Source organism: Mustelus asterias, chromosome 15 (assembly GCF_964213995.1).
Source record: "Mustelus asterias chromosome 15, sMusAst1.hap1.1, whole genome shotgun sequence".
NCBI lineage: Eukaryota > Metazoa > Chordata > Chondrichthyes > Carcharhiniformes > Triakidae > Mustelus > Mustelus asterias.
In genome coordinates, this window is record NC_135815.1 from 39,688,385 (window position 1) to 39,700,650 (window position 12,266).

At 43.7% G+C, this 12,266-nt stretch overlaps 1 protein-coding gene across 1 annotated transcript in view; it reads left to right on the top strand.

Annotated features, from left to right (window-relative positions):
* The first annotated feature begins 681 nt into the window (after window positions 1-681).
* The window catches only part of LOC144504807 (spermatogenesis-associated protein 7 homolog), a 92,600-nt gene continuing 81,015 nt past the window's right edge, over window positions 682-12,266 (top strand). The window contains exon 1 of the mRNA XM_078230552.1: window positions 682-761. The gene's annotated coding sequence lies outside the window, so the exon portion shown is untranslated. The remainder of the gene's footprint in view (window positions 762-12,266) is intronic.

The window sequence follows — 12,266 nt, forward strand, 5'->3', positions numbered from 1 at the left end:
TTTCTGTGACCTTCACCTAATAAGAATAAGTGTTGTGCTCCTCTGCCTTATCTGACACCGTATGAGAGTCACCAGGAGAAAGGCAGTGTTTGGCCATTTGTATCGTGCGTTGTTTGAAGAGGAGATAGAAGGAGGATATTAGACCAGATAAAGCAGCACCAGGTTTTCCAGGAGGGAGGGACGGAAAGGAAAGGTGAGCTCCTTTCTGGAGAGCAGTGCCAAGGGGCAGTGCCCAGATAGAAATCTCAGCTCCAGAGTGATGCACTCACCTGAATTCCTCTAGTAGTTTCTACTCCGAGTTGCCACATACTGGGAGACCTGTCATGTTTCATGCATGCCAACGTGAATGGACAATCCAGCGGGGATGAATTATCAAGTGTAAAAGCCTGGTAGTGAGATTTAAATGTATTCAAATCGGATCCTGCACTCAATGTTTGAATTCCCGTTGCCTAGTTGACATGGGTGGGGGGTTGGGGAGGGGTGAAGACAGGAAGTCCCACCAGCCTGAAACGCGTTTTGGGACTCCCGTGGGATTTCTCATTCCTGCTACCGATCATGCCCCAGAAAATGGGAGCGGAAAATCCCCCTCCACCTTTGGTGGAAATGGGTGACTGAACCCACATGTACTGCTTCCCGAAAATTGCATCTAATCCGTGCTTAAGTGATAAACCTGTTGGTGTTTTAGCAGCAGAAATTCTCCCATCTCACCCACTGCGAGAATCATAGCGGACGAGACAGAAAATTCGGCAGACCAGTTAAAGGTCAGTTGAGCTCGGGTGGGAATTTCTGGTCTTGGGGTACACAGGGTAATAAGTAACGGTTATAAGTAATTAGGACCATAGTTCCATGCTGGAGCCAGACTTCCAAACAGGCATTTCTTATCGGTACGGCAACCATTTAGTGCCTGTTTACACCCTTCCATCTAAATAGCTCTGACTGAATGAGAGCCCCAGCCAACATTCATCCCACTTGTGTTTTATAAATTTAGTCTGCCAAGAGTGCAGCCGCCATTGAGTTGTGATTCTGCTGTTACACAGTAATCAGATCCTGTTTATGCCTGTATTGCTGAAGTAGTTTGCAACAAAAGTGAAAAGCAACATGACTAACTGCAGTAGCGGTAATAAATCAAATGCTGATCTTTCAGAAAAGCAGGTGAAAAGCCAATTGACAAAATGCAGTCTGCTGAGGGGAACTGCAAAGGAGGCAGTAATGTCAGGTCCTAAATGGAAATCTATCTGGAAGAAATATCTTTAAATCAATATCTCAGGCTCCGGCTATGAAGAAATTGCAATGCAACTTGACTGGATTAATCTTGTAATCAACTGAAGGTTAGCTATCATGACAAGTTTGTTCTAGTAATGTTCAAAGTAAATTTACTTAGATGAATTGCTGTCTCAATGTTAAATACGTAAGTATAGGAGCAGGAGTAGGCCATTGTTATGGACAGAGCCAGAAGGGAACTGAAACCCTAGCACTCTAACCTTTAAGGGTTATAATCAGTGTGTTTTTTGAAAAAGATCTGTTTTATAGTGCCCTCAAGTGTATGTGGTCAATTTAATTAAAAGCAGTCAGCTTTTGTGGGTTTAAATAAAGAGGATTATTTATTCGTGCATTTACCCTGATAGTCTAAATGCTATGTCACTCATGTGTACACACACACATGCACGCACATAAACACGCATGCAAGCACACATGCGTGCACATACATGAGAAAGTCACAGCTCAAGAGAATAGCACACTACAAGTTACAAACGAAAGAATAATTCATTGTTCAGATGTTTGGTCACCGTATGAAGACAGTCGATGCATTGAAGGATAGTTTACGTAAGTTCAATAGCTGGAATCGTATATCAGGATCATTGCAGGATTTCCTTAAAGGGATGGATGTTCAGCTGATCGCAAAGTTAGTGACTTGTAGCTTCACTTGCCAGAAGGTCAAGTTTCTTTACAGGTGGACTTGAAATAGGAATTGGTTCGGGAGGCTTTGTTACTGCCTTGTTCTGCAGCTGGTATCCTGCAGTGGGTGTTCTTTGCAGACTGCCCACGTTCTCTCTGGTTCTTGGGACTTGTTGTCTACAGGCAGTTTTGGTCACATGATGGTATGTTTCAGTGCCTTCCATTGTCCACATTATGGGTAGGAGCCAGTGTGATTGATACACAGTGGAGGAATGAGTGATAACCCATCAACATACCAGCTACCATTAGCTCACTGGAAGACTTTAATCGATATTCCATCCTCGTGGCTCCGACCTGTTTGTTAGATATCATCCATTGACTTGTTGAGAATGGTCCCTTTTCATTGGAGAAACCCATTCACATTATACAACTTGCCAGAGGCAATTTCAGAGATGAGTTAATCTGTGCAAAAATTATAAAAGTCACCTGACTCTTGGCAGCCATCTTGTTCAGCATCCATTTTTAAAAGAAATACAGTTCCAGAAATGTTTGTGCTGAACGCATTCTACATTTAAAGTTATGAATAGGACATATCTTCATTGGTCATGACATCCATAAGGCCCTTTGAGCCTACACCACCAATCAATAAAATTGCGACAAATCTATGGTAGATTCACTTTCCCACCGTATCCCCATATCCATTTATTTCTTTAGTATCTAAAATCGATTAACCGGAGTTTTGAATGTACTCAATTGCCGGAATTTTACCGTCTCGCCCGCCCAAGGCTTGTAACATCCTGCCCAAGGCCGACGGAGAATAGCATTCTGCAAGCATCGGGGCGGGCGTGCTGGTAAAATTCCAGCAAATGACTTTAAAAACAAAATAATTCATGGGGTGTGGGTGTTGTTGGCAAAGTCAGCATTTATTGTTCAATGCTAATTGCTCTGAACCCAGAGACTTGCTAGGGTGGTTTAGAAGGCAGTTAAGAGTCAACCATATTGCTGAGCATCTGGAGTCACATGTGGGCCAGACTGGACCTACAATATTTTTTATGACAATCTGGTAGTTTTATGGTTACTATTATGGTTACTGGTTATAGTAACAACAACAATGTTTATACAGTTCATTTAATGTTAAAATAAAATCCCAAGGCTCTTCACAAGAGCATTATGTTATATCCCAGTATATTATGAACTTTCAGTCAAAACTTTTAAACTGGACACGAACAGACTATTAAAATGGCTGCTGTAAATCATGTGACCTTTGGCATTTGAGCTTCAAACAGTCCTCAGTCTAAAGTGAATGCTTAATCAAACACGGACATTCACAGTCATCCAGAGAATTCACACATTCTTTTGTTTAAGGATGGATCAACTCAAGAAGAGTTGAAATTCAGCCTGTTACATACTGCACAAAAGAGGATGTTGAAACATAATGAGGGGAATTTTCCCATCCTGCCCGCCATGAGAATCAAAGCGGACGGGGAGCGGACCAGGCAAAGGTCCATTGAGTTCAGGAGGGATTTTACTGTTTTGGGGCGAGAGTGGCCCGAAAATTTCGTCCAATGAGTGGAATTTTCCATGCAACCTACCATATGTTTCACCATTGGCCAGCAGCATGATCTTTTGGTCCCTCAGTTGTCAATGGGGTTTCCCGTTGAATGCACCCCTCGTCATTGGGAAACCCACAGCAGAGGTGTGCGTCGGCAGGGCTGGATGATCCCACCAGCTTGAACGGCTCGAAAATTCCGGCCAGTGTGAATGGATCCTGTGGACCCTCCGCTGTATTATGAGAATTTCCCTCGTGTAAAGTAGACTGGGTGAATCTGAAATTGTCAAACGACAATAGCTGATTGGAAATAACATGCACATCACCCTTTGCTGAGGGAACCATTTTGTTGATTTTAAAACGAGCAAGAAGTTTTTACAGAGAATTCCACCAAAGGTCATCAAACTAGCTGCAAGAAAGCAAGCTGCGCTACCCCCATGACACTGTTCTCCCCCCCCCCCCCACACCCTGTAATGCCCACCTGGCAGTACTAGGGTTCCAGTTGGCATGCCAGGTTGGCATTAGTAGAAGGGCACTGCCCAGCCATATCCCCAATCATCCAGAAGCTCCAATGTTATCTGCGATCCACCCCCCCCCCCCCCCCCCCCCCTCCGCCGCCTGCAGTGTGGCCAGCATACCTGGCCTCTGTTCTCTCTGGAGACCAGTAGTGGTTTGTGCCAGGCACCCGCTGTGCTCAAGGGTTGGAAGATCCCAGGAGTAGGGACGATCTTGCCTCAAATGAACTCTTACTAGGCAGAAACCAGATTACATCTGGAAGCAGTGGCTGGGACGATTCTAACAAGGTTTCAAGCCAGAGCCAAGTGCTCTGGAGTACTCCCGCTCAACTCTAATGCGATCAGTCCAGGGCGCAACGTGGCCGGAAAATCACAGCCAATGTCTCCCAAACTGCAGCACTTTCTCACCAACCTTAGCACTATTGCAGATATAGAAACATAGAAACTAGCAGCACCAGTAGGCCATTCGGCTCTTTGAGCCTGCTCCGCCATTCAACTTGATCATGGCTGATCATCGAATGTAATATCCTGATCTCCTCTTCCTCCCATATCCCTTGACAGAAACATAGAAACTAAAGGTATAGTCACCACGGTCCACATGACCATAGGCTGCTCTCCCCTTTGAGGGTGCGAGCTGGCTGGTGGTGATGTAACATGAGGATCACCACACCTCACACGAGGCCTTTATGAAAAACTTCAGCCGATGTGGAAATTTAACCCGTGCTGCAGGCATCGCTCTGCATCATGAATCAGCCATCCAGCCAACTGAGCTAAACTCAGCCCCGATATCTTTCTGGCCTCTCATGATCCAATGACTTTTCAACTCTCTGTGACTTGACTGAAGAGTAATCAGTTCTGGTTCCCAGTTTCCTCTGCTCCATTAACTCCAAACTTCTTGGAAACTTCTCTTCATTTCTCTAGTTTCCTTAACTAGCTGAACATTAGATTTCCGGCATCTGTTTTCTTAACCATTACTCCATTGCATGTTTTTTCTACTAGCAAGGCGGCAAGAGATGGTCCCTCCTTAGCCTTCTGAAACCAACTGCTTCTAGCAGAGCTGTGAGAGCTGCCTTCTCTCTCACTACCTATCTCCAAATTAGCTAAACTAAAACTTAAATGTTTCTGTACCTCACAAGGCCCCAGTTGATAAGCAACCACAACTGTTATTTTAATCTTTTCACTGTAGCCCTCTTTAACCACAATAGAAACACAGTTGGAACAGAACCAACCCCCACACATACAAACACCTTTGTCCAGAATGAATAATTATAGATTTTACCCTTCTGGGCACAGAAACATTAAATTAAACCATTTAAAACTATACCTTATTTCAAATGTTTACCAATGCAATTATAAATCCCTTAAAGCTACCATTATTTTCCTAACAGCAGTATATTACCTTCATCTGTATCTAATCGTTGTATGTGTAACAGTTTATTTGAGCCGATTGGATGAAATGTTGTTAAATTCCAGATAAAAATGTGACAATAAATAACCTTTAGTTTTAAATTCACACAAAGTGCATGCTGCTGGTTTTATTTCATTTCGGTACTCACTCTGAGGTTAAGAAAACACTCAGTTCCCACACACAAACATATTGATCACGGGCAATGAAAGGAAAATGTTAAACTCTGTCTGTGGTAATTATAAAGAAATTGAGCCACATAAGATGATATTAAGGCAGATGACTAAAAGCCTAGTCAGGGTGTAGGGCTTAAGGAGCGTTTCAAAGGAAGAAAGCGGTTATGAGGCAGAGAGGTATGGAAAGGAAATTCCAGAGATTAATGGGCTGGCAACAAGCTCATTAACAGGTTTAATAGGTAATTTCTCCTCAGAATCAGCCATTTTTTCCGGGTCCCACCTTACCCCGCCCCCCCATCACCAAAACCATTTGCCGTCAGAACAGTGTCAGGAATGTGGCATGATAGGCTGCGTCAGGAAATTATGCACTCACCCACCTCATTTCCTGCCCCTATTTGGCCAACGAAATCCTGCCCACGGCTTCCTTCCCTGAAGGGAACAGTGAGGAATGAAAGGATTGTGAAACCTTCCAGCTATTTTGCATTGATGTATCTGATCTTTGCATATTGTTACGCAAAACCTGTACATTGAGGAATGTAGATGCCAGTGAGAGCCAAGCTAGAGAGCTTCTGTTTTGCTCAGTAAGAAGTCTCACAACATCAGGTTAAACTCCAACAAGTTCATTTGGTATCACAAGCTTTCGGAGCGCTGCTCCTTCATCAGGTGAGTGGAGAGTTGGGTTCACAAACACGGCATATATAGACAAAGGCACAATTGCAAGATAAGGGTTGGAATGCCAGTGTTAACAGATATTCAAGTCTCTACAGGTACAGACAATGTGAGTGGAGAGAGGGATAATCACAGGTTAAAGAAGTGTGAATTGTCTCAAGCCAGGACAGTTAGTAGGATTTCGCAAGCCCAGGCCAAATGATGGGGGTTACATGTAGTGTGACATGAATGCAAGATCCCCGGTTGAGGTCGTCCTCATGCGTGCGAAACTTGGCTATGAGTTTCTGCTCGGCGATTTTGTGTTGTTGTGTGTCCTGAAGGCCTCCTTGGAGAACGTTTACCTGAAGATCGGAGGCTGAATGCCCTTAACCGCTGAAGTGTTCCCTGACAGGCAGGGAACACTCCTGCCTGGTGATTGTTGCATGGTGTCCATTCATTCACTGTCATAGCGTCTGCATGATCTCGCCGATGTACCTCGAGACATCCTTTCCTGTAGCGTTTTGCTGACATTAAGCCATAGCATGACAATCTTTCCTGTTAAGTTACCTGAGGAATTTTTTTATTGGAACTCTCAAAACAATGTGGGCACACTGGAGCTTACAGAAGGTAGCAAACTCGCAACACTTTCTGTTTTGCTTTGACTTTGTTTTATTGATGCATTCCCCAGCTGTCCTTTAAAGAAGAAAGACTTGAATATTGCTGAAAAGAGAGACATGTTGCTGAAGCTTTTTGTCCTCCACTCGTCAGTTCACACACAAGAATGCCAAATTTCAAATGATCTCAACAATTTATGCTACAGAGAAAAGAGAGTTGATGGGTTGGCAAGTCGACTCTGATTGGCTAAGGTGTTGCCATGGAGAAAGCATTGGGGAACTATTGGCATCCCCAAGCCCCTGGGTAGTCCAAAGGAGGCCCAAGGCTTGAACATATTACTTTTGCTGCAGAAACATGTCCCTGGGTATGAATGTATGTCGCTTCTAACAAATGTAAATAAGTCATGTTACATGCTCGATTGCTTATCTCAATTTGCTTCTTAGTGTAGCCATTAGCACACTCAGGGTTGTTTAGCAAGTATTGCCAATCGCTTACAAAACCCAAAACAAATGTCTATTGTTAAACGTGATTCCGTGATCAGCAATATTAAGTTCTGCATGACTAAAAGAACAACTTTAATTTATATATCATTTCCCATGAACCCAGCACATTCCAAAGTGCTTTACAGCCAATTGAATTGTAGTCATTGCTGTAGGACATTATACGGCACATGTGTTGCCCCCTAATGAACACAGAGCCAAGCTGCACTTGGGCTAATATTACATAAATTCCTTGTGGCTGCCTGAGATAAGCCTGTGACATAAATGATGAGTGCCGGCAGCACCTTCATAGCTACAAGAACAGTAGGATCAGATGATCATTAACTGCAGGTCCTGATAAATTAGGTGACAATACTACCGCATTGCCCTCATCTTCTACATATCATCCCATTAAGGTCTTCAAATAACCCATATTCCCTATACATTCTATGGGATAGTTGGGGGGCAGGGGAAGTACATCTTGTCTATTGGAGTACATATTTTCTAAAAAGCTATATCCATATGTCATGTTGAGAAAGGAGTGGAGTTGAGGTTGGGTGAGGTGTGGGGGAGGGGTGTGAGAGGTGCAGGTTATAAATCTGGTCAGTTGGTCAGTGGGTACAGCGCTTACCTCTAGCTCAGAAGGTTGCAGGTTCATGCCCCTCTCCAGAGGCCTGGCTGTGATTTAGTTGAGCCTGTGCTCTGAAGCTGTAGATGCCCCGCACAAATGCAGGTCAGACTAACCATTGAGAAAGCCTCCTTGGCACAGTGGTGGGCAATCGGCAGTCACATGTGGCCCAGCTGGGTTCTGAGTGCGGCCCCATGAGACATTTGGGGCAGCACAGTGGCACGGTGGTTAGCATCGCTGCCTCACAGCGCCAGGGACACAGATTCAATTTCCGGCTTGGGTCTGTGCAGAGTCTGCACATTCTCCCCGTGTCCGCGTGGGTTTCCTCCGGGTGCTCCAGTTTCCTCCCACAGTCTGAAGACATGCTGGTTAGGTGCATTGGCCATGCTGAATTCTCCCTCAGTGTGCCAGAGTGTGGAGGCTAGGGGATTTTCACAATAACTTCATTGCAGTGTTAATGTAAGTTTAGTTGTGACACTAATAAATTTACTTTAACTTTAAATCTCCCAGTGGTGTTACTCCATCAGAAGCCGTGAGGAACAAGTCCAGATCAATGTAGACAGAATGACAAAAAGAAACATCAAAAAGTGGTTCCCGGCTGCAGAGTTTGTTACAGAAATTCTAAACTCTTCAAACACACACACTCCAGCTGGCTCAGCAAAAATATTGGCAACAACCGTGCTTCATAATTCTCAGTCTAAGTTATCCTAAATGCCTTGTGTGTGTAAAACCATGAAATTTAGTGCTGCTCTGTCATTAATCCTCATTGCAATATATGTTAATTAACTTATAATAATATGTAAATTGGTTAAAGGATAAACCTTGGCCAGGATAACCTTCCTGCTCTTTTGCAAATCATGCCATGGGATCTCTTACATCCCCCTGAGAAACCAGATGGAGCCTTGATTTATCGTATCTAATCAACAGCTCATCCAACAGTGCCACGCTCCTTTATTAATACTCAAAATGTTTCAAATGAGACTTAACTGCTAGATTGGAGAAGGCTTCCTCTTCTAATTTGAACTGTTGGCATATAAGCATATAGTATCCAGAGGACTTTGCTGAATTCATTATAACTGTTAGGCCTGTTTCAGGGCAGATCAGTGGCCGTAGTATGTCAATATCCTGTATCAGTTGTATGATAAGAATGCACATGTAATGTTGCTATTCAGCTGGTGTGGAGGGGCCCAGGGAAGGAGCAAGACCCCCTTATAAGCCTATCTCTGGGCCTGGTCAAGGTAGCCACTAACATTTCCAGAGAGCGGACAGCCGAAGGGGTCATCTGACCCAACTGTTCCCCCCTCCACCACAGCTACATTCGCAGTGAGTGGCTTTTGGGAGGGAGTATATGATGCCCACTGGCACGCGTGCGGCCTTCCTCAACCAGTGGGTGGTCTCCACAGGAGCCTGGGTGCACCATCGCCTTGGGAATTAAATTTTGGCTAAGTTTCCTTCTGATGTTAGCTACAGTGCTCCACCTGGGGCTGTCACCCCCTGCCATTTTTGTTTAATTTTGCTATTCCTGACTGCTTCTCTCCCATGATTACGTTCATGTCCAGGTGTCCCTGGGGAGGTAGCACACAGTGTCCACTCAAAGCCTCCCATGGCCATGGTTGCCAGAGGGACTGGACCACATCATCGGCCCTGGCAACGTTATTTTAATTTGATACATTTTCTTTGCAGTTTTTGTTTCAATTGCAGTAGCCCTGAAAGGAGTTGGTAATATGTTAATTCAGTCATTTGTTTTAGTTTACACAAATGATGCCCTGTCTCAGAAATGGCAGCCTTCCGCACCACAGTGAGACCAAGAGAAGCTCCACTCACCCCACATTCAAGGGGGTGATTTTTTTAACAAACTTACCTTGTTGGTGTAGGCCCCAGTGGTCTCCTTAAGAACCATTGGTTAGACCATATATGGGGAGATGGTGGAATAACTGTAATGTCATTGGACTAGTAATTCAGACACTCGGGCTAAAATTCAATTAATTGATGAGAAAAGTCTGGAATTGAAAAATAGTCTCAGTAAGGATGGCATTGTCATTAAAAAGCCATTGAGTTAACTGGTATCCTTTAGGGAAGGAAATCTTCCTTCTTGATTTCAAATTCAAGATATTGAGGAACCAACAGAGGAGATCAGGATAAACTATTTCTGCTGGTTGGAGAGTCTAGGACAAGTGGGCAAATTTTCCATCATGGCTCACAACAGGTCCTGCCATGGAAGAGAGCGGAGAATCCTGCCCAGTGTTAACGTTTAGTATCGAATATGAGTTCTTCGGAAATGAAGGGAGTTAGAGACGTGATAGGTTTTGTGCTGTTGAAAAAGGGGAGGATGGTCAGATAGAACAGAGGGGAAGATCAGGGATAGGTTAGAGGGTGGGGGAGATTATAATTCAAAGGTGTCATGCAACAAAAGACAAAGAGAGTGGTAACAGAGATGATGTTCTGAAGTTGTTGAACTCAATGTTGGGAAGACTGTTAAGTACCTAAACAGAAGATGAGGGGCTTTCCTCACGTTTGCTTCAATTCCCTTCCTACAGCATTTTCCAAAGCAATTGGTGCAGGTGTAACAGCTACCCTGTTATCTTTTCAATCCTCAGTGTTCAAGGCCCCAAACACTCCTTCCAGGTGAAGCAGCACTACCTATAATTGTACTTCCTCCAATTCAGTAAACTGTATTCAATGCTCACAATGCAATCTCCTCTACATTGGAGAGATCAAACGCTCAGTCCACAAGCATAACCTACTGGTTGCCTGCCATTTTAATTCGCCTCCTTGCTCCAGGTTCACATATCTGTCCTCGGCCTGCTACAATGTTCCAGTGAAGCCCAATGCAACCTTGAGGAACAGCAGCTCATCTACTGATTAGGCATGTTAAAGTTTCCTGGACTCAATGCGTTCAACAATTTCACACAGTGACTCTTCTCAACTTTGATTTTTATTTACCAAGTTCCAGTCTGTATCTTGTTTTCATGATTTTATTTTCAGACAGAGCTAGCCATTATTCTGTCATTAACACTTACTCTGGGCTCATGCTTTGTTTCTTTACTATAACAATTAGCACTCCCTTTCCCTTTTGTTTCATGATACCCTTGTTATTTAATGTAATATTCGTACATGGGATGTGGCTGTCATTGGCTAGACCGGTCTTTATTGCCCGACTTATTTATTTATTATTTTATTTGTTTATTACTTTATTTATTATACAACTCTCACCAACTTTTACAGATGCACCATAGAAAGCATCCTTTCTGGTTGTATCACAGTTTGGAATGGCTCCTGCCCTGCCCAAGACCGCAAGAAATTACAAAAAGTCATGAATGTAGCCCAATCCATCACACGAACCAGCCTCCCATCCATTGACTCTGTCTACACTTCCCGCTGCCTCGGCAAAGCAGCCAGCATAATTAAGGACCCCACACACCCCGGACATTCTCTCTTCCATCTTCTTCCGTCGGGAAAAATATTCAAAAGTCTGAGGTCACGTACCAACCGACTCAAGAACAGCTTCTTCCCTGCTGCTGTCAAATTTTTGAATGGACTTACTTACATTAAGTTGATCTTTCTCTGCACCCTAGCTATGACTGTAACACTACATTCTGCACCCTGTTATTTCCTTCTCTATGAACGGTATGCTTTGTCTGTATAGCGCGCAAGAAACAATACTTTTCACTGTATGTTAATACATGTGACAATAAATCAAATCAAGTCTAATTTCCCTAGAGAAGTGGCAGTGTGATGCTTTCTTGAACTGCTACAATCCATGTATTGTAGGAACACCTACATTGCTGCTAGAAAAGAAGCTCCAGGATTTTGACTCATTGACGGTTAAAAAATGGAGATATAGTTCCAGGTCAGGATGACGTGTGGCTTGGACGGGTGGTAGAGATTGTGGGTTTGGAAGTTTTTGAAGGAGGCTTGACAAGTTGCTGCAGTGTATCTTGAGATAATACACACTGCTTCCACTGAGTGTTTGGGGTGGACAAAATGAATGTTGAAGGTGATGGATGAGATGCCAATCAAGCAGGTTTTTCCTGGATAATATCGAATTTCTTGAGTGCTGCTGGAGTTGCACTCATCCAGGCAAGTGGAGAGCATTCCATCACACTTTTGACTTATGTCTTGTAGATGGTGGACAGGCTTTGGGAAGTCAGAAAATGGATTACTCTCCACAGAATTCCCAGCCTTTGACCTACTCATGTAACCACAGAATTTATATGGCTAGTCCAATTTAATTTCTGGTCATTGGTAACCCCCAGGATATTGAGAGTGGGAATTCAGATGTGGTAATGCCATTGAACATCAAGGTGAAAGGATTAGATTCTCATTTTTTGGAAATTATCATTGCCTGATAATTG